Source organism: Kogia breviceps, chromosome 10, assembly GCF_026419965.1.
Source record: "Kogia breviceps isolate mKogBre1 chromosome 10, mKogBre1 haplotype 1, whole genome shotgun sequence".
NCBI classification, from domain to species: Eukaryota; Metazoa; Chordata; class Mammalia; order Artiodactyla; family Physeteridae; genus Kogia; species Kogia breviceps.
In genome coordinates, this window is record NC_081319.1 from 79058200 (window position 1) to 79084300 (window position 26101).

Sequence of the window (26101 nt, forward strand, 5' to 3'; positions counted from 1 at the left end):
CAGCGATAGTCCCTTTGTAGCTCCTGTGTCAGTTTAATCCTTGTCATATCTCTCTGCGACCCTTCCCCACATCACTTTCTAGTGCTAAGCCAGGCAACAAATAGGTTATTGAAAAATTTTAACTCTAAGATAAATTCCCCATCAAGCTGTATTTCTCCATCATAGTCCTTATCTTGCTATACTGTAGTTGTTCAATTGCCTTCTTCCCAATTAACTCTGCAAATGCTGGGCTGTATCTATCTTGTTCACACTGTATCTCTGGAGCCCAGCATAGTACCTGATACCTAGCGGAGACTCACTAGAACTTCCTGAAGGAAAGAGGAAGTCAAAAATTAGCCTTGGTCCTAGCCTACTCCATGACACATAAGTCTCCTTGAAAGAAGAAGGAAAACAGAGCGCTGTTCCAAATGAGGTAAACCAATCAATCTGAGAAGAGAGTTCAGGAGCCCTGGGCTTCTTCTGAAGCAATAAGACAGGAGGATTTACCCCCCAGAATAGAGCTACTCAGCGTGACTTGTGGAAACCCATAGAGAGGGAAAGCCTCCATAGGACTAGCCTTAGGGCTGCCTAAGAGAGCCGAGCTGAACCTTCAAGTGTCCTATTTTCTGAATGGTCATGTTTTTTTGCTTAAATGGTAATGTAGTTTCACAGGCTCCACAGCCCTGAATTCTTAGGAGTCATGTTTGAGGACAGTTTGATTAGTTATTTGCACGAACACGTATCTGTTTCTATAAATCGTCTTTAGAATGTACATATGTATTTGTGTTCTGTTAATTTGCAAACTCTTAAAGCATACTCATGCTTTCCTCTCTTTTCGTTTGCTCTATACAATGTCTTATGGTACACTGTTTGACTGTCCATGGTGATCAATTATGACCCTCCTCTATAGCTTCTCAATAGCAAGGATTTCTTTAAATTGAAGCATAGTTGATTTACAACGTTGTTAGTTTCAGGTATAGAGCAACATGATTCAGTTATATATACGTATTCTTTTTCAGATCATTTTCTATTATAGGTTGCTCTAAGATATTGAATGTAGTTCCTTGTGTTATACAGTAGGTCCTTGTTGTTTATTTTATATAAAGTAGTGTGTATCTGTTAACCCCAAACTCCTAATTTATCTCCCCTCCTTTCCCCTTTGGTAACCATAAGTTTGGTTTCTATGTCTGTGAGAGTAACAGAAATTATATTACACATACCCCCCCCACACACACACACCTCTATCTCAATACCCAGCATACAGCAGGCACTCAATAAATGTCTAGGGAACTGAATTGTATGGCTGCCTGGGCTATTTTCTTCCTTCTCTTTATTCTTTTTAATAATAAATGGTAATTTATAAATCATCAATCAAACCTCAGGATTCTAATGGGCTGAACTCTGCCACATCACCACCAGGAGCCAAACGTTAAGAACAACAGAACATAAAGCCCGGCGAAGGCAGTGGGGCACAGTGGAAGCCCAGCCAATCTATGGCCTCAGAAGTACCTTTACAGAGGATACCACATGCTGTTATCCAAAACTAATTTGGAATTTTTTTTTTAACCTGATCACTGTCAGATCAATCACTGAAATATTTTTATAGTGGATAATGAAAGGCTGCTGGTTACCATTTCAAGTGTGAATAATTTATTTAAAAGATCTATGAGGATTAAACCATTTTCTTCTGTAATTTCATCCGTTAAGGGCACTCCTGACATAACTCACCATGAAAAGACTGAGGATGAATTTACAAGACAGAGATAATATTTTAACTTTTGAGCATTACATAGAAGTTTGTAGACTTCTCCTTTCAAGTTATGTATTGAGAATCTGCTCTGTGCAAACTACCGTGATGCTGCTTAGATGACTGATTCTGAGTTGGACAGAATGACCTGCTTCTGAGCAGGTGGCAGAGGAGGGGCACCCAGGAGTATGATGACACAGGGACACACAGGTCCCGGAGGGAGGGAGAGGGAAGTGGGGGGCAGAAAAGGTGAGCAGGCAGTGCTGGGGACTCAAAGGAGAAAGGGCTCCAGCTGGAGCGCGGAGTCAGGCGGGGATCCCGGAGCCGGAGCCGGAGCCGGCAGTACTGCAGGATAGATGGTGAGGAAGCAGCCTGCGTTGAGAGGGGGGGCAGTGGGGAGCAGGGGGGGGGGCGCATTCCAGGCTGAGGGAAAATCTTGAGCAAAGGCATGGAGGAAGGAGAGCTCAGGCAATAGTGTTTAGAAAACTACAGGAGCCGAGAGTGACACATGGGGTGGGGAAGAGGTCATATTGTCACGCACCTTTCCAGGATGTCAATCTGCTGCCGGTGAGGAGGAAAAGCCAGGGTTGAGGCAGGCTGTTGAAGCAGCAGAGTGTGATCAACAGATATGCACTTTTACAAAATTTCCAAGCAGCTCAGCTAAGAGTGAGAGGACTATACAGCCGGAAGACCACCTAAGTAGCCACCAACAGGGTTCTGCAAGAAGTGAGTGCTATAGGGACTGAACTGTGTCTCACCCCCCCCCCCCACCAATTCATATATTGAAGCCTCAAGCCCTACTTTGTACTTGGACATGGAGCCTTTAGGGCAGGGGTCCCCAACCTCCGGGCCGCGGACCAGTACCGGGCCGCGGACCAGTACCGGACCGCGGACCAGTACCGATCCACGGCCTGTTAGGAACGGGGCCTCACAGCAGGAGGTGAGTGGTGGCGAGCCAATGAAGAATGATCTGCCGCTGCTATTACCGCCTGAACCATTCTCCCCAGCCCCATTCGTGGAAAAACTGTCTTCCGCAAAACCGTTCCCTGGTACCAAAAAGGTTGGGGACCGCTGCTTTAGGGAGTAATTAAGGGTAACTGAGGTTATAAGGGTGGGCCCTAGTCCTATAGGATTGTTGGTCTTAGGAGAAAAGGAAAAGATCTCAATATCTCTGTCTGTCTGTCTCCCTCCCTCTCTCTCCCCACACAGGAACAAAGAGGTCATGCAACAACACAGCAAGAAGACAGTTGTCTATAGGCAGGAGGAGAGTCCTCACCAGGAAATGAATCAACTGGAACCTTGACCTTGGACTTCTCGGGTTCCAGCACTTTGAGAAATAAACTTTTGTTGTTTAAGCCACGGGCTCTGGTACTTGGTTACCTGAGTTGAGTTGACTCATACAGTAAGTGATGGCAGGCTTGAAAAGTGAGAAAGGGGTGGGGATAGATAAGGAGAAGAATCAGGAGAAAAACCTCCTCACAGAGGCAAGGGGTGGGGGGGTTTCAGGCAAGGAAGAGTGGTCGCTGGCATCCACGCCATGTAAAAGTTTGGGGAAGCTGAAGAGGAAGCAATCACTTTGGTTTCCAGAGTGGGGGTTCCATGACCTTCAAAAGAGCAGTTACAAAAAGAAGGAGCAAAGAGAAGTTGAACAGGATTAAGGAGTGAGTTGCTGGGGAAGAACACATACAGCAGAAGGTGTAGATCTTCTTTTAAGAAGGGATATGCAAAGCCCAGCCTCATCCTTAGGAGAAAGGCAAGGCTTATATTTCTCTAGGTGACCATATCTGTCTTGTCGTTTTAATACATTTCTTTGTAAATTAGGAAATCCTTTTAGGCACTGTTAGGGACTTCCAAGGTTGTGTTGAGGTTTTTTGCGACATTGTTCCATTTCTGACAAATACTAGATTAAAATGCCATTACGGTTTTTCCACCTAAGAATCTCTCAGAAGCTTTGGAAATGTTTCCCCTTAGTCCAGGTAAATATCTGAAAACCTTTTACTTTATTGAGGTTGATGTTACAGCAATTTTCAGAAAATCCTCAGAAAGTCCTGCCAAGTATCCATCTCATTCAGAGATGAGTAACCTCAAAAGCTGCCTGAGGACACAGTGCCACTCTTGACCTTAGCCCCTGGCCCCTCACACTGAGCATCATGAACTTCCAAGCAGGTTCCAAGCCAGTTCATTCTAAATATTTCTTTTACCTCTGCTTCAGTCCATCTTCCAACAGCGAGTGGCCCTATCTGACCATGGAGGGAACGCGGTTCGGGTCCACGTTTCATCCCTAGCGCCTGGCACACATCTTAGAGGGGACTCAGGAACCACCTGTTCATACCTGGTCACCCGGAAACCAGGCCAGAGGAGAGGGCATTCTGCACATGACCGAGGATGCTTTCTCAGGACTCTACTCATTAAGTAGGGGAGAAACCCTGTAACCACTGCGTGTTACCTCCCACAGCTTGTATGGCAGAAGTCAAGGGTAAGCGTGGACAGAACACCATAGATGCGCCTCTGTGCCCGTTTCCAAAAATACTCATTTGAGCATGCTTCTGTCCTTGCAAAGCCATGTTCTGCCCAGGCTGATTAATTTCTTAACAATAAAGATGAGTGGCTTATTTTTAACTTGAGGCAGGGTTGAGTCCACTGGGGTGGGGTCAGGTGGGGTGTGAGTGCTTTTTTTTGAAAGGAGATGAGAGCAGGTCGCTGATTAGCTGGTCCTCCCCTCACTTCCCTGGTGTCATCCACCAGATGACATTTCTTCAAACAGGCAGAATTCAGAATTCAGAATTCATGTAATTCAGACATGCTTTAGTTATTGCAACTTCCAATTTATTTTGCCTTAGTCACTTCCCTGCCTCCATTCTGGCTGGCTTCTGTAATGACATGAAAAGAGAGTAGGTGAAATGCTAGACCCTCCAGCATCTGACTGTTGCTTCTGGTCCTGCGCACAGCAGAATAGCTACTTGATTCCATGAGCTAACACTGGACATCAGGAGTTATGCTTATTCATTCAGCAAAGAAATATAGAGGGTCTACCATGTGCTGAACAAAACAAAGCAAAATGAACCACCACAGTGTCTGCTGTCATGGCTTTCAGAGTCAAACGGGGATGTCATGAGTCACCAAAAAGAGTCTTCTTTCTCTTTTCTCTTTTCAGTGTTTGTCTAACAGATGTTCTCATGAACTCCTTTCCAAGTTTGAAAAAGAAGCAACAGGAAGATGGGCTAAGTGAACAGAGAGTATATAATGGGAATGCGCTGGTGGGTGAAGCGGAGAAGAGTAATGCTTTTCATCTATTGTCACCAAAGCTATTTTGCCGTTTGACCCTCCACACAACCTTATGAGATCACAGAGCAGTTATTCTCATTCCCATTTTGCAGAGTAGAAAACTGAAGCTCAGAGAGGTTCAACAACTTGCCCAAGGTCTCATAGTTAGAATAGCATAATCAGGACCAAAATGAAGACCCCCTGAAACTTGATCTATTATTCCCTCCATCTCACCAGGGCAAAATAATGGGAAGAAAACCAACCAAACAGTATTTTTTTGTACGCTGGCATGCATAAAGTAAAACAAATGATCCATAAATCTAATGAAACACTGTTTTGATAAGTAGAAAACAACCCAGTGAATATTAGTAATGACATAATCAGAATGCTATCAACAGTCACCTCATCAACCCCCAAATTCCAATAATACTTCTTGAGGGCTTGTCACACGCGAGGTGCTCGGCCACGGTGGACACAACGGTGGAGCACAAAGCATGGTGCCAGCCCCCACAGACTGTAAGACTCCTGAGGGTAGAAGGTTCTCTGGTTCATGTTCCTTACTGTGCCCAAATTACGCACTCAGTAATTATTTATTGATTAAGTGGTCACTGCCGGCCTTTGTGTGCCACCAAAGGCAAGAAAGCAAGAAGGCAAAAGAAGGCGTTGGCTGCAGGAAGTGCTCAGAAGCATCCCTAAGCTCATAGACTGCTCCCCTGCCCCTCCCCAACCCTGGAACTTAAGGATACCAGGACTCTATGGGCTCTTAATAGTCTATTTACCAGACATAAAAAGCCAAAAATGGGAAAGCCGGGGCAAAAACTCTGAGCATTAGTTGATCCTCTTTAGGATAAAACGATTGGTGAGCGCTTTAAGGCTCAACTCAGAAAAATGATATGATTGAGCCCATGACATTTGTGTGTAACACACACAAAAGCTAGTACCAAATAGCGTTAAAACCACTAGAGCATTACTGCCTGGCTTCGAAGCCCAGCCGTGCCGTTTATCAGCTGTGTGACCTTGGCAAAGTCATTTAACCACTTTGTGCCTCCGTTTTCCCATCTGTCAACTGTGAATGAAGGGTACCGTGACCATCAAATGGTATGCTACGGGTAAAAGTCTTAAAAGGACACCCTGCAAATAATAAGAGCTTATGAATACAATATTATCTATTGAAAAGAGATTTGCCAGATAACACACCCAGAGCCATGACAAAAATATAAAAATAAGGTAAAGTTAATGATTCCTACAAAACCAATGCTCTCCTTTTCTCCCCACAGTCAGGTGAAGACTTGGCTGGAATTCAGGATCCACCTGTCTGGCCATCCTGAAGATGGAAGGACCCTTGCAGAAAGTAGTACAGTTAAAAATAACCTTGGAGAAAGGAATGGCCACAGCTCCTACCATAAAACCCTAGACATATGGAAATGTTTGATGAGCTTTTGGTTCAAGGTCTTCCTAATGATGTCCCAAAGCTACTGAATACCTTTATCATTAGAGATGCCAAAAGAAAGCATTTCCACAGACCCTGCCTAAGAATAGCTCTGCATTTAAAGATGAACATTAAAAAATAATAATAATAACCAGTGGTCATTCTCATTAATGAAACACATTAATGAGGCTCTAAGGATGCTATGGATGCTATCATGATCTGTAGCAAAGACTAGAATAGACAAAGGATGAAAGAGCTGGCAGGAACCTTGGGGACAGTTCTGTCCAACCCCTTCATGATTTAAACTAGGAAGCTGAGGTCAAAGGGGTTCAGGGAAGGTCTTGTCTCTCATGGGGAAATGACAGCCAACCCAGGACACAAGCTCAGCTCCTCTGATTCCAATCTGCACACAGCAGTGTTCTCTCTGCACCATTAGGGATGTCAGAGAACGCCAATAATGATAGGGTTAGATTGGGATTGACATATATACACTAATATGTATAAAATAGATAACTAATAAGAACCTGCTGTATAAAAAATAAATAAAATAAAATTCAAAAAAAATAACAAACACTAATTGGGCACTTTGATGTGTTACACACTTTTCTACACATTTTATTAAAATAGGGAAACTTTATTAAAGTTTTAAATAAGAGGAGGATGTTGACTTGTACACAGAAAAAAACACTCCCTCTTTTAAACCCAAGGCTACTCAAAGTTGGCACTGCTCTTATGCAGCCTTGATCTCCAGGCTTCCTAGACCTTAGTCCGTAAGCTGCACTGCATGCCCACATGCTATAAAATTATCCTCTCCTCTCTTTGCATCAAAACTCACTGTCCTCTGTTCCAGTGCTCCAAAATCTTACTAGGATTTCATCAGAAAAAATACTAAAGCACTAAGGTTAAATATACTGTCATATATTACCTTCTCTCTGAGTGTCTGCATTTAACAGGGCTTTCCTTTTCTTCACCCAAAACAGTAACTGATGTAGTCATTTTGGACAGACTCAGAGATCTTTCAAACCAGAAGCCTTTTAAATCCCATTACATTGTCATTATCTTCTTTACCTATGTGGGTCTGGTATCACTCCCTAGCCCGATTCACAGATCTTTATGGTGGTGATGAGAAAATGCTTACAAACTGTGGGTGATGTGCATACACAACTTTCAGTCATCAGAGTCAGGACCAAGAAGGACAAAGAGTCCAAAGACACCTTGATTGACAGGGCCAGTCCCAGGAGAACCACAGCAATGGAGAGTTTCTCCCAAGGTCAGACCTTAACCTTCCCAGACTCTACTTTCAGGTTGAAAGGAAATGTCAATGCCTTATCCCAAAAGAAAGACTCGGGCAGGCTAGACGTCTACCCCAGTGAGTGGAGGAGCATATTTTTGTGGGGAAAGTTTTCATCATGCAGTGCAAAGGCATTTAGTTTACTCGGATTTGAAAAATATACGACCACTTTTTTTAGGAAAAAAAAAATCACCCTGACTTCCCTCCCAATTTTGACTTAAGTGGTTTTCTCTATAATGATACTTAAATATGTACAGGCATAAAGCTGAGTCTTACAGTTTCAACTCCTCTAAAACCAACAAACTGCAACTAAATGCTCTAAGAAAATACAAATGAAATTTTAAAACCAATCCAATTCAAACTAACAACACTGACTAACTATTCAGAGGATGATGTTTTGCTAAATGTAATCACAAACTGTAAGGCAGGTGTTCAGAGTTCAGAATGCTCCCCACCACCCACTTTGCAGTAGGACCCTCCTCCCCCATTTCTTCATTCACAGCAAAATTAAACATCACTGGACCATCACGTGGCCTTCACTGAAGGCAAGTTACATCGTAAGTCCACCAGTTCATTTCCATAAGCCCACGGCAACTGACGTAGTGTTGGCACCAACTGGATTGTAAATAAGAAGCACAAATTCAGGCAGTATTATTCATTATAAGCTGGTCATCTGGATGATCCAGAATGTGCTAATATTATCTCAGATCACCACTGGAAAAAACCCACAACATTTAAATGTTACCATTCAGAAGTCCTATGCCCCTCCCCCATGAATGCCCCTACGAATCCCACTCTAACGAGCAGTGGTGGGCAAGAGAGGCAAAGAGACCGCTGGTGAGTCCTGGCTCCGTCACTTCTTGCCTGTAAGACCTTAGACAGGTTACTCAACTTCCCTGAGCCTCAGCCTCCTTGCCTAGATAAACCGGGATAAAAATGGAACCTACCTCACTGGGATGTTGAGAAGACTGTGTGATGACATGTGGAAGGTGCTTGGCCCAATGCCTGGTGCTTCACAGGTGCTCCATCAACAGCCACAGTCATTCCTGCTCAGTTCCTTGACATCCAAGCTCCACAAAAAGAGGGAAGGACGCACTAGCATACCAAAACGGAAGCACTTCAGAAGCATTTGAGTCCGAGGTGGAAGCCTTTCCTAGGGCTGCCCGGGGTGGGGGTGGGGGGTAGTTCAGACAAGGCTACCAATCGCACTTGTGCTTTGATACGTAATACGGATGTGGCACTAGAGCAGATTCTGAGGACAAGGGGCCCTTGGACAAAGTGAAAGGCGTCAAACTTACTAGGTTGGCCAAAAAGTTCATGCGGATTTTTTACTGTGTACGAAAAACCCGAACAAACTTTTTGGCCAACCCCCCAATTCTTGTGGAATTACTTATTTTTACAGTTAAACAATTGCGGGAGGAGAAGAAAGGTTTTAAAAACATTTGAAAGTGTTCAACTGTCAATCGTGTGCTTCTGAATTCTTTAGAATGGATCCAGTGATCAGTTCATCTTACCACAGACTGGGTGCCCGCCATATGCAAGCCCTTGTGAGGGGTACAGGGGGCATCACAAGACGGTCTTCACCCTCAGGGCACTTCCCATCCAGGGGAGAGGTAGGTAAACAAGAAGAAAGCTGAAAGCTTAGACTCTAAGCTTCACTAAAGACAGGGACTAGGTTCTACTGGTTTCTATACCCCAGAGGCTAGCACCACACCTGGTACATAGTAGGGGTGAACAAATGAATGAATGAATGAATAAATACACGAGTGGATGAGCTATAAAGGTTAGACTATGTACGTGCCGTAAATACAGATACAAAAAAAAAGACTGATGGCTCTGGGGAGGGTTCAGGGATTGAGGAAACCTGGAAAAGATAGAATCTGAAGTGCAGAGCAACAAAACGTGCTACTCCATGACTCTTTGGCATGGAGATTATTTCCAGCTGGAAACAATCAAGGCCCAAAAGACTCAGGAAGAAACTTTGACCTTCTCCCTAACTGCCTGAAGAATTTAGATAGAGGGCCTTTTACAGGAATAGAGTGTCACCAGAAATATCTGCAAAGAATACAGGCTAAGTGTAGGGGTGGAAACTCTTAAAGATCAGAGTCCATTCTGTGTCCCACTGAGTCCTCATGACCCAGCAAACGTTTGCTTTTCCATCTTCATATGAATTGCCATCCTCCCTTCTGAGGTCCCAAACTATCACCCCCAACATCCTCTTTTGTCTTTAGCTGAAGGTGAGGGTTTCGGCCATTTTGGCGAGTTATTCAGTTTTCCTGGGTCTCTCACAGGTACACATGTTATTAAACTTTTGTTTCATTTTCTCCTGTTAGTCTGTCTCCTGTCCATCTAATTCTTAGACCTGCCAGAAGAAACCAGAAAAGTAGAGGAAAATGTCTTCCTCCCTGGCAGAAAAAAAGACTAGAACTTCAAGAAGCAGAGATAGGAGATGGTCCAATTATAATTTTATACAGGTGCCATGTGCTGTAAATTAGTTCTCATTAGTAAAAATGTCCTCATTCTGATGATTATTATGTCTAGAATTTCTACAGCGTCCTATATCTGTAAATTGTATGCAACTGCTTTTTTGTTTGGTATTTATTACGGGGACGTTTGATTTATTTATAAACAACCTGACGGTTCATTATTTATTTGAAAAGGAAGCTGAAGAAATAATATCTGGTCTCTAGCAGTCATGGCTTAATTATTAGTATTGGTCTCCTGGGGTTCTCTAATAAGTAGCTATAAGAAAGTCAATTTGCAATTAGGAAAAGAAATGTGTATATTTGGCAGCCTTTACATTGACAGGACTGACAACAGGACTGACAGAAACTCTACAATGTAAGAGGAATACGTTCTTCATGCTATTGGCAGGTTGTCTTAAAAATAAACCACTGTCCTGGAATGGGTTCGCCCCGAGAGAGGGGCCCGTGCCTTGGAAAGCGTCGTGGTTCAAAAATAAATAGATAAATAAATAAACCACTGTCAATCCTAGGATGAGAAAAGAGTATAAGAATGGTTTGTTTCAGCAACGACTAGGATACCATAAAGGCTGCGTACACATATCTCAAGAGTAGAAGCCCAAAAGCAACAAGAGACATCATTTCACTGATAGTTTGGAAAATCACTAAAAGGGCTTGCCTGATCAAAAAGGGAATAATTAAAACTGAATAAAAATCATCTGGCAAAGAAAACCATTATCTCAGCGATGATCTCTCACCCAACCAGATGATGAACCATTTCTACTAGATGTTCTTCCATCTATCTGGATGACCTCAAATAACTACTAGGTTCTTTTTTTTTTTTTCATATTAAAAATATTATCCTTTAGCTAAGTGCTTATGTTGTCCTGTCTGAACATCGCTCCTCTTTTTTTTGCAGGAGGAAGACTATCTCTATCTTTATCTGTTTTTCTATTCTTTTGGAAGGAAGAAGTATTATTTTAGTTTTTCAAAGCCTTCGGGTCAATGAAATGAGGGTGTCTGAGAAGAATTTAGGGGCAGATTCTAAAGGGAAAGTTCCCAAACTGAGTGAGAGCTAGGATTCTGCCACGATCTGGAGTCACTCCTCTGGAGATGGAGGAATTCAAAGAGAGCTCCTGGTGGATGAGGGGCAAAGCAGGAAGGCTGCTTTGATCATTTGGGAAATCCACCACGTCAGGCCTCCAGATACACTGAAAACAGCCCCAAACACCAGTTAGGTAACCATCTCTAACCTTTGTCATTCGTGGATTTTCTTTCCTATAAAGATATGCCCTTGAAATTTATACCGCCACAAAAAGCCCTAGGACTGGATTTCCACTAAGGTACTTCTGATTTCATTCGGATAAAATAACCTTCACAGAGTATCGCACGTTGGCTTGAACTGGAAGACAATAAGCCAGGTATGGTCGTGAGGACCTCGTAATGGTTGATCTGGGAGGAAGAGGTTAAATTAAAGGTGAGAAGAAGTACTGAAAACATGGTATATGTTTGGTCCTTCTCACTCCAGACAAAGTCCTTGTGATAAGTATCGTTAAATGTGAGATTTTTAAAGCAATTTTTAGAGAATAAAACTAGAAGACTCACAAGGAACCACTCCATGTGGAGACTTCCACAGGTGGAGAGTGTGAAGGCCATTTCATGAATAATACAGGGTCATTTCCTCCAGGGCTTGTCCCTGTGGCCTCCAGGAAGCTGTTTAGGTTAATAAAAATGAGCTTGAAGGGGCAGAGCCTCACAGGCAAAACCATGCAGCTGGGTTCTCCCACAGGGCCACTGTGGCCTGTCCCCCTGGTAAGCTATTAATGACTTTGCTAGCACGGAACTGAGCCCACCTACAGCCATCCTAAACGTCTTAATGTGCTCAGTTTCCAGCTTCATGGCAAGCCTCAAAAAGTGGTTGTGGGCTGGAATCAAAGTAATTTGGATCTAGGGGCTGTTTGGGTTTAACATTTATCTCACCTCCACCCGGCACAACCTTTCCAAATCGGTGTGCACATCTTTGGGGGTTGCAAAAATCTTCCCGACCTTCCAGAATGATACCGGACCTCTCAGTGTGACTGGGAAGCAGAACGAGAAGGAGATCCCCTCTCCCCGTCCGTGATATCTCAAGAGGCAGGACCAAACCAAGGTCCAGCTTGTAAGCCAAGAATCTCCACGGATACACACAATTATATATAAAATAGGTAAAGAACAAGGACCTCCTGCATAGCACAGGGAACTATATTCAATATCTTGTAATAACCTATAATGAAAAAGAATCTGAAAAAGAATCCATATATATGTGTAGTATAACTGAATCACTTTGCTGTACACCTGAAACTAACACAGCATTGTAAATCAACTATACTTCAATTAAAAAAAAGAATCCCCACGTGAGCTGAGGCACTTGGACACAAGGTCAGAAGGTACGCCTTGAAAATCTGACCAAGCAAATATTTCAATTCAGAGCTTCACCTAAATGTCACCTTGTCAAATTCTGAAGTTTAATACTAAACAACAGCTGTGTGTGGAACAGAAATCACCAAGAGACAGAAAAATAAGAAAATAAAGGATACAGAATAAACACATTTATGATATGTCAGTTACTGAATATCCTCCCTGACCAAAATTTAACCTTTTTATAAATGGTTGTTTGTACATCAGAAAAGATCAATTGAATACCATTAATGCCCACAGCAGGAAAAAATTAACATATTCATGAATTAGTACTTTGCTTTCACTTGCCTTGTCAAGGCTGAGACTTTGCTTTTAAACAAATAAAATTTTGTTTGAACTACCATTAATTTATCTGCATTTACCATCCTCCATTTCAAAATTCATATGATGATACCTGTAACCAAATAAATAATTTATTTCTGTACAAAGGATTAAACCTCAAAAGAGAAGTATAAATTGTACTTTGTTTATACAAAACACTTGGCCAGACCTCATCACTTGGCTTTTATCTTTAATTAGCTACAGAAGTCAAAATAAAAATAAATTATATTAATTTAGCCTGTATTTCATATAATTTTATGGGGGAAAATAATTCACATTGGCTGTTTACCTCAATAAATTGGTCAAAATAATCGACATAGTTATGGTAGCCTAAGAATGAATGCAGAGGCTTTCTGGGGAAAGATGAATTTGATTAGTCATTAAATTAAAATTCTAGAATAATGACCATTTAAGTGACTCTTAAGAAGATTCCAATTGATTATTCTAGTTATTTCTTCAAAATGATTTACTCTGCATCATATCTCATTTCATGGACGGTGAAAAAAGAAACATACCTGTCTGGAGCTTGCCCCAGAGGCTCTGCCATCAGTGGAAGGGGAACCAGTCAAAATCAAGGAAAGCAACAATAGAACTAATGCAAATAAGCATGCATATTTGCTGTTAATTTTTCAGGATTTGAAAGGCACGCTGAAGTATTTCTCACTTAAGCAGAGGTTGTTTCATTCTATTCAGTTTAAGTCAGCTTTACTAGCTCGAGTTACACACATTCATATGCCAGGTCTCTGATAACAGAACCACCAGCAAAGAAGCTAATCCACCCAAGTCAACTCTCCTACAAAAACACTCAAGCATGTGAAATCTACCAGATGCTGACGCACCCATCCTCAACTGCCACAAAGAAAGCCCAACTTCCTTGAAGTGCTGGGTAAGCAGTGGGGGTCATCTTCCAAAAACCAGCCACCCCTTACATAAAGAGTGCTTACAAGCCAGGCAGAGGTGAGAACTAAATTCTCATACATTGCTTGTGGGACCGTTAATTAGTACAACCTCCTGGAAAAACATTTAAAAGCAACGTCAAAATACAGAGAAAGCCTTAAGAAGGTCCATCTATTTGAGCCAATAATTCCACTTCTAACCATCTAGCCTGAGCAAATGATCCAAAATATAGAGAAAATGATAATCAAAGATGTTCATCAAAGTATTATTTTTTATATTCTGGATAACTGGTAGCCACCTAAATGTTACCGGGGAGAACGTAAATGAATTTGGCAATATCATCCGCGGGAATTCTGTGTGGCTACTGAAAATGATGCTCATAAAGACTGTTGACATGAAAAGTTATTTAAAATGTTTGATGAAATGCACAGGATGCAAAACTCTATGCTCAGTATGATCCTGATTTCACAAAAATATGCATATCAAAAAGACTGAAAGGAAAGACACCAAAATATGAGTAGTAATTATCATGTGCTCATAGTAATATGTGTGATTTTAATTTTCTCTTGTTACACTATTCTATGTCTTCCAAAAATTTTACAGAAAGCACATATGTCTAAGAAAAAGAAAATATTTTAAAAAATCAGGGCAGAGGGTCCCAAATTTTCCTGCTGAGTGGACAGACAGCAGCAGACACTAGGAAATACCTCTAGCCTTCTTGAGCAGATGCTATGTCCCACCTGTCACTCACGCTTGATGTAAAACCTGGTGATGATTTCCTGCCCTCCACATCACGCCTTTGCCTCCCTTGACCTTGTCTTTGACTTTCTGCCTTCCTTGTTTATACTGAAATACCCCTCTGGCAAGCTATCTCTTCTCTGTAAACCATGCTCTCTACACCCCCTTCACCAGCAGGACCCAGTTCCACGGCCTGGTCGGCTTCCTCCTGGCACAGCCTGGTTGAGTCTTGGCACTGACAACAAGCAAGTCACCCTTGAAAGAAACAGGCATCATCACACAAACTACCAAAGAACAGGGCAAGGAAATACAGTTTTCCTTTTTTTTTTTTTTTTTTTTGCGGTACGCGGGCCTCTCACTGTTGTGGCCTCTCCCGTTGCGGAGCACAGGCTCCGGACGCGCAGGCTCAGCGGCCATGGCTCACGGGCCCAGCCGCTCCGCGGCATGTGGGATCTTCCCGGACCGGGGCACGAACCCGCGTCCCCTGCATCGGCAGGCGGACTCTCAACCACTGAGCCACCAGGGAAGCCCGGAAATACAGTTTTCTTAATGCATTCTAAGACAAATATCATAAGATATCACTTATATGTGGAATCTTTAAAAAAAGATACAAATGAACTTATGTACAAAACAGAAATAGCCTTACAGACATAGAAAACAAACGTACGGTTTCCAAAGGGGAGAGGGGTGAGGGATAAGTAAGAAGTGTGGGAGTAACATATACACACTACTATATATAAAATAGATAAACAAGAAGGACCTACTGCATAGCACAGGGAACTATACTCAATATTTTGTCATGATCTATATGGGAAAATAATCTGATAAAGTAAATATATGGACAGACACATATATATGTATAAGTGAATCACTTCAGTACACCTGAAACTAATACCACATTGTAAATCAACTATACTTCAATTCAGAAATAAATATAATTAAAAAATAAGAAAAAATGCATTCTATAAAAGCATTTTATATATTGTGGACTTCCTTCCCCTCACAGACCTGGTGCTATACCAGGCCCAACTGTATCTGATCTCTTGGGAGGTCCCTACTATGACAGTCTTCCTTAACACATTCCATGTTTCAGTGCATCTTCAAAGACCCATAGCATTTCACCCTCAGGACTCTGCAAGGCGGAGAGATCAAGGATTATTTTCCTAACTGTAACGATAATTAAATTGTAGCTCAAGAGCCTGAGCTCTGAGTGGCTCAGACTCTCCCCATCCTCGAGGCGTGCTCCTCTGTAAATAGTGATGATAATACCCATGGGGGGAGTTGTTGTAAGGATTAAATGAGATATCGCATGCAGCCTGCTCAGCATCGTGTTTGGAACAGGGGCAGCATTCAGCAAATGCCAGCTCCTATGACTGTTAGGTCAATGGGAGGCTCAAGGTTACATAGCTGGGAAGCGACAGCGCCAGGCTGTGAAGCCAGGCTGTGAAGCCAGGCTGTTTCACACCAAGTCCACACTTTTTACACTTTATTCCCAACACTGTAAGAGGAGTATTAAGGCACAGCTCAAGCCCTTACAGAACTTACAATACTCTGTAGCAGGCATATCTCAATTGCATGAGACAATAAAGCACTGATTTCCACAAAGAACTAAAGGCAACGGTAATAAAGACTAGGCTATAGCTCTCAAACTACACAATTCTTTTGTCCAACAGCTACCATTCCAGCATCTTCTTATGCGTACATTTCAAGGCTCAGGAACCCCATGTTTCATCCCTGTTTCAAACTGAGTGGATATGGGGAAAACAGATATGAAAATAAGTCCCTTCCCATCCTGACTATAGAAAACATTTTCTGTGGGCATTCTGAACTGCAGGAAGTTTGAGCTATTTTTGGAAATTTGTCTTTAACTTCTAGAAAGTGCCATCCACAATCACACATATGTTTTAAGGGACTTCAAAGCATCTTCAACTGAGTTTAAGTCTGCTTCCACCTTTTGAAAAAAATCCTCAACTCAATTAATTAATTTTACCTACAACATGACACCTGGCAGTTGGTAATATAAAAGAAAAGATACAGGACAGTGAATATTTTTTAGGCAAAGGCAGAAAGTTCTCCAAGTTAGAAGCACAGCATGTGCAGATACACACAGAGTAGGAAGTCAGTCGGTCTCCTTTACATTTGGAGCCATAATCGGGGAATCCAGGACCACCAACCCTAAGCAATACTATTTCTTTACAGAAGTCTTGGCCTATTTATCTGACAAAAGAAGAGTGTAAAACTTTGTGTTGTGGAATGTTGACACTCTTTCATATCTAAGAGGGTAACTTATCTATGAATACTTGAGATGCATATTTTGAAAGGTATTTAATGGGCTGTGTGTTTTCATATTCCCAATATATACTACTTTCTAAGAGACAGAGAGAGAAATGATGATCACTAAAGGGTGGTCCTTAGCATAACTGTGAAGTAGGAGGAGTTTACCTTTGGAAATACTCTACCTCCCTTTTCTGCATGTCTGTTATCCTGGGTGGCGAGGGGTGAGGCCCCCTTCCCAACTCACTGTGCATCTTCAATGTGGCAGACTCTGCAGTGCCTGCTCTATCTAATCTGTTTTGATCCTTACAACAAACAACCTTACAACACATGTATTCATCACCCCCGTTATTCAAAGATAAGGAAACTAAGTCTCATAGAATTTAAGTGACACACCTAAAATACAGAAACTGGACAGTGACTACGGAGATTGCTCCACTGCGGTGCTCGTTTGGGTTTCCCCTGCCTGAAATGGGCTCCCCCAACCTTAGGCACCCCCATCAGCTCTGGCACTATGGACCAGTTACCATCAAGCTGTTAAGGACAGGCCACCACTTGAGTTCATCCTCTTAGAATAGGAACAGGTCCCATTCCTATTCTGAAAGGGACCAGGCAGACATGATTTTAACCCAAATCTATGGCTCGGGTAGTAAAATTTGAGGCAGGATGGAAGGACTTCAGAATGCCCAGACTCTTTAGAGATCATCTACTCAAACTCTTCCCCCCATGAAATAATGCAGATTTGAAATAGCTAAAGCCTGAGAGGGGATGGGACTTTGCATAGGTCACCCAACAAATCAAGTGCAGGGCCCAGATGAGAGCCAGAACTTCTCACTCGCTCCCATTCTCTTTTATGGCATCAGCTACAAACATTCAAACACAGGGTAAAAATACACATTCTAGGCTAAATAGGAATGATTTCAAGGTTATTAATTCACACTGGCTATTCAGAGTGCTGGCCAGACTGCCTGAGCTTGAACCCTGGGTGCCCTTCTTACTTACTGTGTGACCTAGATAAGGTACCCTCTCTTTGCCTTGGGTTCCTTATCCATCATATGAGAATAACAATAGTATCCACCTCATAAGGTCATCATGAGGATCAAACATGATAATCTGTGTAGAGCTCCACCTTCTTTATGCTTGGCATAAAGTAAGCACTGAATAAATGTTACATATTGTTGTTATCGTTTGAATTATTACCATTATTACTACTACTAGTTCAGATAATTGACAGTTAATACTTTCACTCTGGGGGAAGAAGGCAGCAACAACTTCCTGCTATCAAATCATCTCCTTCTCCAAAGGCAGTACTAGACAGTCTCAGGAATGAAGGTGAGTCAGATGAATGGAAGTTAGCACCAGGAATGAAGAAATTACCTTTGAAAATAAAAGTGCCTACAGAGTATTTTTATTTGGATGTTCAAAGTCAAAATTCCCCACCTTTCTCAAAACAACTCTTTCTCATTTTTTGTTGACCCTTGTACAACTCGGTGGTTAAGGGCGCTACTCATATCCCCTTCCAAGAGGAAAATCTGAGTCTTGCTATCTGCCTGGAAAACAAAGGAATTGGTAAATGACTCACCCAAGGGCAGGAAGCTGAAACAGTTTGGAGTGAATCAGGACTCAAACCCCAGGTCTTTTGATTCCATACATTGTGATCTCTAATCACAGTTCCAACCAGTGTTGTTCAAAGATCAACCATACTTCCCCCCCACCCCACCGTTTTACTGAGATATAATTAACAGAAAACTTTGTATTAGTTTTAGGTGTATGTATATATTGTGCAATGATCATCATAATAAGTTTAGTTGACATCTACCATCTTACATAGTTACACATTTTTTTCCTTATAATGAGAACTTTTAAGATCTACTTTCTTAGCAACTTTCAAATATACAATACAGTATTGTTAACTATAGTCACCATGCTGTACATTACACCCCCGGAACATATGTATCTTATAACTGGAAGTTTGTACCTTTTTTTTTTTTTTTTTTTTTTTTCTTTTTTTTTTAACATCTTTGAGTATAACTGTTTTACAATAGTGTGTTAGTTTCTCTTTTACAACAAAGTGAATCAGTTATACATATACATATGTTCCCATAACTCTTCCCTCTTTTGTCACCCTCCCACCCTCCCTATCCCACCCCTCTAGGTGGTCACTAAGTACAGAGGTGCACTCCCTGTGCTATGCTGTAGCTTCCCACTAGCTATCTAATTTACATTTGGTAGTGTGTATATGTCCCTGCCACTCTCTCACATCGTCACAGCTTACCCTTCCCCCTCCCCATATCCTCAAGTCCATGCTCTAGTAGGACCTGGAATCTGTCATACAGAGTGAAGTAAGTCAGAAGGATAAAAACAAATACCGTATGCTAACACATATATATGGAATCTAAAAAAAAAAAAAAAAAAAGTCATGAAGAGATTAGTGGTAGGATGGGAATAAAACACAGACCTACTGGAAGTTTGTACCTTTTGACCACCTTCACCCATTTTGCCCATCCTCCAGCCCTGTGCTTCGCCTCTGGCAAAAACAATCTATTCTCTGTATTTATGAGTTTGGTTTTTTTAGACTCTACATATAAGTAAGATCACACAGTACTTATCTTTCTCTGACTTATTCACTTAGCACAATACCATCAAGGTCCACCCATGTTGTTGCAAATGGCAGGGTCTCCTTTTTATGGCTGAATAATATTCCATTGTATATACATATATACCAGATTTTCCTTATCCACTCATCCATCAATGGCCATTTAAGCTGTCTCCATATCATGGCTCGTATAAAAAATGCTGTAATGAACATGGAGGTGCAGATCTCTTTTCAAGTTAGTATTTTCGTTTTCTCTGGATGAATACCCAAAAGTGGGATTGCTGGATCATGTGGCAGTTCTATTTTTAATTTTTTGAGGAACCTCCATACCATTTTCCATAGTGGCTGCACCAGCTTACATTCCCACCAACAGTGTAGGAGGATTCCCTTTTCTCCACATTCTCACCCTTCTTCTTCAGTTTCTTTCATTATTGTCATAGTTTTCTGGGAACAAGTCTTTCACCCCCTTGTTTAAATTTATTCCTAGGTATTTTATTCTTTAGGATGCAGTTACAAATGGGATTGCTTTCTTAATTTCTCTTTCTGATAGTTCACTATTTTAGTGTATAGAAATGCAACTGATGTTTGTATATTGATTTTATATCCTGCAATTTTACTGAATTTGTTTATTGGTCCTAACGGTCTTTTAGTAGAGTCTTTAGGGTTTTCTATGTATAATATCATGTCATTTGCAAATAGAGACAGTTTTACTTCTTCCTTTCTGATTTGAATGCCTTTGTTTTTCTTGCCTAAATGCTCTGGCTAGGACTTCCAGTACTATACTAAAGAAAAGTGGCAAGAGTGGGCATCCTTGTCTTGTTCCTGATCTTAGAGGAAAAGTTTCAGTCAAAAGTCCCCATCTTTCTTAAACCTAATCGTTCTCCTTGACTTCCTATCTCAGTACAAAGCCAGACCATCCATCTAAACATCTTAAGCTTCTCCTTCCACACTACCAGCCACTTGGTGACCTAGAGCCACTGATTCTCCCTCTGAAAGAGTTTTCTGTAGATCTCTCTTCTCTTTCCCCATTCTACCTGGTTCAGGCACAATTAATTTTACTTATTTTTTTTTTTGTTTGGTCTGGACCGCTTTAGTGGTCTAAAATCTGAGCTCGTTCCTCTTTGCAACCCCACCTACTCACCGCCTCCAAAGTCACTTTTGCAAGACGAATTAGATCAAATCATTTCTCCCATACAGGCTGCATGGCTTCTCCTCCTCTGCAAGGTATATTCATAGCCCAGGCTCACTGAAACACCTCCTCCCAAACTCTCCTGCCACCTCCTCACTGCAGAACACCTACAAGTTCTTTGAACGTGACCTTTCCTTCAACGTGGAACACCTAGCTCCTTCTCTATAGAGATCCAGTCTGAACATGAACTTCTCTGCAGGCTCTTCCAGATTCCCTGCACCTTCCTTCCCTGGGCTCCCACTGAGCTTGTTCCTATCTCCACTAAACACTCACCATGCTGATCATTATCACTTAATTTTCTTATCCTTTTCTGCTAGATTGATTTCTGAATAACATGGGCCTCATTCTTGTAGCCTCTGGCACAGGGACTACATAGCACACAGTAGGTATTTAAATTAACTGCTGAGTAAACTGAGTGGATGGTACAGAAAATAAAAGGAATGGGAAAATGAGACCTCAGCGACAAAGTTGATCTCAATAAAGCTAATTTCTATAACATACATAACTAACTATAAACGATTATGCAAGTAGTTTTTAAAAGAGTGTGATGCGTACTTGCAAATGACAAAGCTCTCAAGTTCCCACTTATGCCTGTTAACTGTTCATCACTGGAGAGAGAGAGCCACATCCTCCCTAATTTCGTGGGTTCTGCAGGAGCTGCAAACAAGGCATTTGGAAAGCTATTGGAATCTTGTAGCTTTAGTTGAGGAAACATTCCCTCATAAAATTCTAGGGACTGGACTCAAGTAGAAGGTGCTCAGTAAATGCTGATTCAATTTGCAGTGGATTTGAAAGCAAAGAGCAAGTCACATTTTAGACTAACTCAACGCAGTGACTGATTGTACTTAAGATAATAGCTCTAAGGCTAAAGAAAATCAATGGGAGATGGAAAAGCAGCCAAATGTTCACTCCCCTACCTTGTTCCAAGAAGCTTATCTGCTTCTTGATCCTTTCTAGCTTCTAGGCTTTTCTTTTCTTTTTTTTTTTTAACATCTTTATTGGAGTATAATTGCTTTACAATGGTGTGTTCCTTTCTGCTCTACAACTAAGTGAATCAGTTATACATATACACATGTTCCCATATCTCTTCCCTCTTGCGTCTCCCTCCCTCCCACCCTCCCTATCCCACCCCTCTAGGTGGTCACAAAGCACCGAGCTGATCTCCCTGTGCTATGCGGCTGCTTCCCACTAGCTATCTATTTTACGTTTGGTAGTGTATATATATATGTACATGCCATTCTCTCACTTTGTCACAGCTTACCCTTCCCCCTCCCCATATCCTCAAGTCCATTCTCTAGTAGGTCTGTGTCTTTATTCCCATCTCACCCCTAGGTTCTTCATGACTTTTTTTTTCCCTTAGATTCCATATATATGTGTTAGCATACGGTATTTGTTTTTCTCTTTCTGACTTACGTCACTCTGTATGACAGACTCTAGGTCCATCCACCTCACTACAAATAACTCAATTTTGCCTCTTTTTATGGCTGAGTAATAGTCTATTGTAAATATGTGCCACATGTTCTTTATCCATTCATCTTTTGGTGGACACTTAGGTTGCTTCCATGTCCTGGCTATTGTAAATAGAGCTGCAATGAACATTTTGGTACATGACTCTTTTTGAATTACGGTTTTCTCAGGGTATATGCCCAGTAGTGGGATTGCTGGGTCGTATGGTAGTTCTATTTTTTACTTCATTGTGTTCCTGGAATGGAGGGGGCCAGTTAAGCAAGTGTTGCCCTGTGCCTGTGATACATTTGCCTGTGTTTTGTGTTGATGTAATATGTGTGAAAGTTGAGCTGCGTTATTTAAAATGTCCTACTTTTCCTAAAGCCTCCCCTCCATATGACAAGTGGGATTCTGGCTTAGGTAAGAGAGAGAGTGGACTGGAATTCTCTAGCATCTTTCATCTCCAGTTGTGGGATATATGTTAAAGGGAGCTCAGAAACTTTTGTTTTTACTGAAAGGATACTTTAAAAAAAAAAGGCGTAGGCAGCAGACTCATTAGATGTCCACTGAACACTTCTATCCTAATGTACTAAATAGGAAAGATTCAAAGCATGCACTCTGCTATAATTCATTTGGGGATAAGAGAAAGACAGCAGTGCCTTAGAGAATAAATCATTAACTAAAGTCAAACGGAGACACCCTGGAAACCAGTGAAACCCAGAGGCAGCCGAGGCATCAGGCGTATGGGATTTGCCCGTTCCCTCTAGTGACTTCTAGAGAGAAGCATCCCACAGGCAGGAGGAACTCGGCACACTGCGCTCCCTTCTATTTCACTTTTCAAACTTGAAGTTATTTTTAGATGACCCAAGCCCGCTAATCCCAGGCAGGACAATTCCCAGCCCGCTGCGTCTCAAAGCACCTTCCCCTCCCCAGCACTTTCCTTAAAGCACTGGGAAAAGACGCTCCGATTTCCCGTTTGCTCTCTGCGTTCAGACCACCTCCCCTAATCTCCTCTCCAAATCTCAGGGTCCCCCCTTTCCCGGGGACCACAGGCGTCATTCCCGCTCCTCCACTTATGCACCTGCTGCTGCTACTAGAAAGACGAACCCGTGGGCCACTAGGACTGGGGAAGGGGCTCCTTGAGACCCGCGCCCTCTAGAGGGGGTCAAGGGACCTTGGTCCCCACGGCCGCCGCGGGAGCTGAGAACTGTATCTGGAGAACACCCGCCGCCACGGCCACCGCCCCCGGCCCAGCCCCTTACCCCGCCCGCTCTCGGCCGCCCCCCGCCGCGGTCCCCCGGCCCGGCCCGGGCGCCGCGCGCAGCCCCGGCAGGACAGGACAGGACAGGGTGCAGAGGCGAGCGAGCCGGCGCCGTTACATAACCGACCTGCTGGTCGACCTGCGATGCGTCGGTGGAGGCGGAGGCGACGGCTGGGCGGTCGGCCGGTCGGCGGAGCCGGCGACTGCTGGCGTGGCGCGGCTGCTCACCTGGCGGCCGGGCCTAGAACGCGCGGGGACGGGCGCGGTGCCCGCGGGCCTGGGCGTGGGGCCGTGCGCGGCGCGCCCCGCCTCCCGGGCTCCGGCTCCGGCTCCGTGGGTCCGCGGGTCTCTGCCTCCCGCCAGCTCCTCGCCGCAACCTCAGCGTCCGTCACCCGGGACAAAGCGGCTCCGGGGAGGGGCCGAGCCGGCGGCTCTTGCATGAGCCAGCGGAGATGGGCGCGCCCCCAGCTCCGACTCATCGCGCCAACCTCCAATCAGACCCCGGGAAACCGAGAGCCCCTGTCTGGCCTCCTCTCCTCCCCTCCCGCCTGACCCCGCGCCCTTCCGGGTCCCCCACGCACTCCCCTTCCCGGCACTCCCCCTGCCCTCCGCCCCGGGGCCCAGGAGGGTGTGAAGACCCTCTGAGGACCGAGCGCAGGAGACGATCCGTAGGAGTCCCGGGGGGAGGGGCTCCTCGGGGTCACGGCCGGGGTGGTGGCTTCCTTGGGGGTCGGAGTGGGCTGAAGCTAAGGGTGGCTGGGCAGTGACAGCCGGGAAGAAACTGATAGAGAAGCAAACTGTAGGTGGGGAATACTGAGCTGATGGAGCCCCCCTACTCCGGCTAACTGAGGAAAGGTCGAGAAACCCCTCGAGGGAGGGTCCTGGGGCGCTGCGCCGGGTGAGAGCAGGCACCCGACGGCTGGCTCCCCGGCCCCGCCCCGCCCTCGCGGGGGAAGGTGCCCTGCGCGGGCCGTGGCTTTGCCAGGTTTCCCAGCCACCAGACCTGGGGACTGAGGGCTTCAAGGACTCCTATTGTGTGACAGCCTGTGACACAGGAGTGGGTGGCATCCTTCGGTATCGTACAGTAAAAGGTTGAATGTGAAACAGAACCTTGGGTAGATCTGTTGCTCAACAAACTTAACCCCGGTAGAGGTCTCTGCTTTACAAAATAAAGCAGCTCAGAGCCGTGGCTTATGGGTGCCACCCGTAGGGATAGAGTTGAGTCTCTTGGCAAGAGAATGCCAATAATGTAAAAAAAATTATAATAAGCGAAGTGGGAAAAACTGAAGGAAGAAGGGCGGCGGGGTGAGGGTGGGGCAGGGGCGGGGGTGTGTGCACCAACCTGAGGGAGGGAATGAATAAGATATAAATCAGTTTTGCGTTCTGTCATCTTTCTAAATGCTACATAAATAGGCCTTATTCCTTGTGCTTTTTATGCCCTTTTGTTTCCTGATAACAATGTTAAAATTGCATCGAAGCAACTTGGAAGTTTCACAATTATTCTTTGCTCCCCCAGGCACCACATTGTTTTTTCCAAGGCTGACACAGAAATGCATCCTCTTTGAAAAACAAAACAAAACAGAAAAGGTAGACCTTGGCTCTTCTCTCTGATTAATCTGCATTAAATATAAATAAAGACAGAATTTCAGAGTTGAAAATGTTCTCGGACTCCTACTCTTCCAAACTTCTAGATGCACAAATCCATATATATTCACTGATTAGATGAATTACTTTTTTGAATAGAATTGTTTGGAAGAGCATCCTTATGTTCAGCCCAAAATTACTTTCCTAGGATTTTCACTCTAGTTCACTTTTTGAAGTGATGAAGACAGTGTCCAATTCCTTTTCCAACTGACTGTCTTTCAAATATGTGAAGATAGCCATCAACACTCACTCTAAGCCCGCATTTCCAAGTAAAATATCCTCAATCCTTTGAACAAAATTTCACAGTAAGTAGTTCCTAGAATCTTCACCAACCTGAAGACCTTCAGCTTAATAGGATCTATTATGTATATATATGTTTACAAATAAAATTTTCTGGGTACAGAAATAATACATTTATTGTAGAAATTTTGCAAAGTTGGAAAAACACAAGATATGTGAGAATTCAATGAAGTAATACATGTAAAGCACTTAGCCCAATGCCTGGCACACAGCACTCAAGCTATGTTAGCTGTCACAAAAATGAACATGGTCATTTTCTTACCACTCAGATACAGGTGTTCTTATTTTCTTAATAGACTTTTTTTTGTTTAAGTTTAAGGTTCACAGCAACATTGAGTGGTGGAAGGTACAGAGATTTCTCATATACCCCCTGCCCCACACATGCACAGCCTCCCTCAACATCAACATCCCCCACCAGAGTGGTGCATTTGTTACAAAAGATGAACTGACATCGACACATAATTATCAACCAAAGTCCAGAGTTTACACTAGGGGTCACTTTTAGGTGTTGTACATTCTTTGAGTTTTGACAAATATATAATGACATATTCACCATCATAGTCTCTTACATGACAGTTTCACAGCCTTAAATATCCTCCCGGATCCTCCTATTCATCCTTACCTCCCCACTAACCCTTGGCAACCACTGACATTTTTAACCGTCTCCGTAGTTTTGCCTTTTTCAGAATGTCATATAGTACGAATCATACAGCGTACTGTATAGAATTTTCAGCTTGGCTTCTTTCCTTTAGCAATATGCAGCTAAGTTTCCTCCATGTGTTCTGCGTGAACATAAGTTTCAACTC

General features: G+C 43.1%; 1 protein-coding gene across 2 annotated transcripts in view; it reads right to left on the reverse strand.

Annotated features, from left to right (window-relative positions):
- Positions 1-23762, reverse strand: part of RCAN2 (regulator of calcineurin 2) — a 264615-nt gene extending 240853 nt beyond the window's left edge. The window contains exon 1 of one of the 2 annotated variants that reach the window (XM_067006337.1): positions 23580-23762. The gene's annotated coding sequence lies outside the window, so the exon portion shown is untranslated. Of the gene's footprint in view, positions 1-23478 lie in introns of both variants that reach the window. The other variant, XM_059076576.2, reaches the window with a different exon arrangement.
- Positions 23763-26101: the final 2339 nt, after the last annotated feature.